The 4041-nt window shown below is 37.5% G+C and overlaps 1 pseudogene; it reads left to right on the forward strand.

Annotated features, from left to right (window-relative positions):
- The first annotated feature begins 3688 nt into the window (after positions 1 to 3688).
- On the forward strand, positions 3689 to 4041 carry LOC101332192 (large ribosomal subunit protein eL42-like; annotated as a pseudogene).

Consider the following 4041-nt stretch of genomic DNA (forward strand, 5'->3'; position numbering starts at 1 on the left):
GAGATTCTGAAAAAGGGATTAGGTCTGGAACACAAATAACAATGTAACTACCTTTAAAACCTGAAGACCTGCTACCTCATAAAATATATCTTTGAACTTCATGGCTCCAAATAGAAATGAGAATTCTAAGTTGCCCCCTGAAATGTTTCCAAACTTATCGATATGGAAACCACTGTCCTAGGTCACTTATCAGTTAACATTCACATCCTGAAAAATTCTCTTCACCCTGTGTGTCCAAACAAAGATCCAGAAAACTCATTGTCTAGAGCTCAGTTGAAATTTAAAGGAAACAAAGATACTAGATAGATCCAACCATGTGAAATTACCAAAGGGGTTTGACATAATTAATGCAGGTCTTCAAAAAGACAGTACCATTATCACTGCAGAATGATCGGGCAAGCCCATCCTGGGCCAAATGTCAGCAGGCAGGGGTAAGAATCACCTGCGTGACTGTTTAATATGCAGATTATGGACCCACCCACAGATCCAGTACTGGAGTTGGAGCGGGGAAGTTCAGGAATCTGGCTTTTTCAAAGGCATCCCAAGTATCCCAAGACAGAAAGACTACTCTAGGGGACTTCCCCTCAAGCATTTCCAAACCTGAAGAATATTCTGTCCCCAATAACTCTAAAGACAGAATCTCAAGATGCTGCACTTCTCAAAGGGCATCCTCAGTCAGCTTAAGGGCAGGTCAGTTTGAGGACCTCTACTGTAAAAGTAGGCAAGCACCTGGTGCTTTCCAGCTGTGAGAAGTCTTTTGAGTGCCCATCTTTTTTGTTTTAATGACCCACCCCTCCTTTTGTGGTTTTCTTTATTTTATTTTGTTTTGTTGCCTGAAATTAATGATTATTGCAAGGGAATCTAGACCCCTTTTTAATAGCTGCATTTGGGTAATGTACCCCTCGCTCTACCCTCCAGGACAGAATTACTGCGGCTCCACTAGTTGGTTTAGTGACTATTTATGCCCATCTTCCACATCACAGACCCAAACCAAAGCCTCATTATTTCTACCATGTTTGTTTTGCTGCAGAATAGTAACATTTACATGGACATGGGTTTTTTCTCTATCTTATAATTTGGATTGTTTAGTTTTCCTTTTTGGACTTCTTTGATGCTGCTGAAGAAAGAAGTCCACAAAAATCTGGAGAAAGGAAGAGAGTGGGCTGCAGGGGGCAGAGTAGGTGGAAGTGTAGTTTGCTTCTCTGTCTCCTCGGCCGCCCCCCACCACTCCCCCCACAGCTGGACCAAGCTATCACCTTTCTATTTCTGCTTTTCTGCCTCTTACAGCCGGGCTGAAATATGTCAGCAGTATCACTGACTTACTATGAAACCTTGAGCGGGTCTCTTTCCCTCTCCAGGCCTTGCTTCTCATGTGAACAGTGAAGGTATACAACCAAACAATCTCTAAATTTAGTAACTTTCATAAGCCCACTGGACTGTCGCTCATTCCTCTGTGACAGCCATGTGACTTGGGGCAACTTATTTAACCCATCTGATAGACCACCAAAATGAGTCACACCCTTCTCTTTTCTAACTCTGATGAATAAAAAAAGTTGCTTCCTTATACCCAAGGCATGAAAATAGTAACCAATCCATGTTCCCTCAGAAGTCCCTGAGTTCCGAAGACAAGACCATTACTGTACTAAATTCTCCAAAGGGTTTCCAAGGCTTTAAATCCTCTATGACATCCCCGACACACCCACCACCCCCACTAGCCCCAGTGCAACCTTAAAACCTTCTAGGGTTAAATTCTGCCTCTCCTCTCCCCTTTATGTCTTGCTGGAGGGTTCTATGAGAAATGTCATTCCACTTCTAGGTATGTACTCTAGAAAAGCATTTTCAAATGTCCACAATAAGGCATACAGAAGGATATTCACTGGGGCCTTATTTACCATAATGAATAATCAGAAAAAAATGTCCATCAACTAAAAAAATAATAATAATAAAACTCTGAGAAATCCATTTAATAGAATACTGTGCAGCACTTCAAAAGAATGAGGCAGATCCAAAAATACTAATATGGGTAGACTGACAAGACATATTGTTGAGTAAAAGAAGCATGCTACAGAACGGTATGCATAGTATATCTCTTATGCAAAAAAAGTAAACTGTACATATTCTAAGTATATATATATACACACATATACATACACACACACACACATACATATATAAATACATAGCAGAGGTCTGGGAGGATGTGTAACAAACTGGTGACGTTGCTTACCTCCAAGGAAGGGATGGTCAAGGGGACTTTATGTGAAATATTTTAATATTTTTACTCAAAGGATATAATCATAAATTACTTACGAAATTTAAATTAGTTTGAAATAATACAGCCCCTAAGTATATGACAATAGCACAAAAAATGGGGGGAAAGAAAAGTTCTTACTCTATACATGAACTGGTATAATATAATTTGAAGATGACTATTCAAAAATGTGATAAAGATGAAAATTAAATAACATAAAGAAATTTTTATTAGAAAAAAGAGGTTTAACAAATAAGACAAGAGTGAAGAGAAAGCAGAATCATAAAAAAATAATCTACAAGCAGGTTAGCAAAAAGAAGGGAAAGGAAGAAAGAACAGATGGAACAAATAGAAAATGACTAGCCAGATGGTAGATTTAAATGTAACCATATCAATAGTAAAAATGTAAGTAATCTACACACCCCAATTAGAAGGCAGAGACTGTCAGATTGGATAAAAAAGCAAGACAACACATTATGCTGTCTACAGGAAACTCACCTTCAATATAAAGACATAAGTAAGAAAGGTTAAAATGATGCAAAAAGACCATGCAAACACTAATCAGAGAGCTGAGTGCCCTTATGAATACTAGACAAAGCAGACTTCAGAACAGGAATATTACCAGAGATAAAGAGAGTCATTACATAATGATAAAGGGGACAATTCAACAACAACAAGATATAAGAATCCTAAATGTATATACACCTAAGATTGGAGCTTCAAAACGGCATGAAGCAAAAATTGCTAGAACTCAGAAAAGAAACGGACAATTCCATGATTATAGTCAGAAACATCAACGACCCTCTTAGTAATAGAAGAAGCCGAAAGAAATTAGTAAGGACATAGAAGACCTGAACAACACTATAAACCAACTTGACCTAATTGATATTTATAGAGTATTCTAGTCAACAAACAGCAGAATACGCATTCTTTTCAAGTACAGTTGACCACTGAAAAACACGGGTTTGAACTGCGCAGATCCACTCATATGCGGATTTTTTTTCAAAAGTAAATACTAGAGTACTACACAATCCCTGATTGGTTGAATCCATGGATGTGGAACCTTGGATACAGAAGAACCATGGATACGAAGAGTTGGCTATAAGTTAGTCATATGTAAATATTAAATAGTCACCAAGAATATACTGGGTCATAAGTTAAATCTCGACAAAGTTTAAAAAACTGAAATTGTACAAAGTATGTTCTCAATACTTTGAATTAATGCTTTGAATTCACAATATAATTAAATTAGAAATCAAGAATAGAAAGATATTTGGAAAATTTCCCACACTTCTAAATCACTCAAAGTCAAATGATAAATTATAAAAACTTGAATTGAAAATGAAAACACATGAAAAGTTGTGGGATATAGATAAATCAGTGTTTACAGGGAAATTCAAAGCATTCAAAATTTATAGTGTTAGTACCCCAGTAAACATGGTAAATACTCCTAAGACCCACTAGACTTTCTATAAGAAGTGTGACTAGCACAACCCCACAAAATGACACAGTACAAGAAGGGCAAGGATTCAGGCCTGTCCCAGGAAAGCAGTGTTACCACAGGAAGTAGAGTGGCTATGGTGAGCAAGCTAGGCAGATTTTCCAGCAAAGGCTAAAACTACAAAGAAAACTGTGCTAAGGCTTGAACGCTTAAGCCCTATTATACATCTAAAAGAATGCCAGCTATTAATAGATGCATGCATTATGAACTGGGAAGAGACAACAAAAGGCCAAATCATCCTGTTGTGGGCTTCACCTTTTGTTTTATTACAAAGGAAATAATATCTTGA

Source organism: Tursiops truncatus, chromosome 6, assembly GCF_011762595.2.
Source record: "Tursiops truncatus isolate mTurTru1 chromosome 6, mTurTru1.mat.Y, whole genome shotgun sequence".
Classification (NCBI taxonomy): Eukaryota; Metazoa; Chordata; class Mammalia; order Artiodactyla; family Delphinidae; genus Tursiops; species Tursiops truncatus.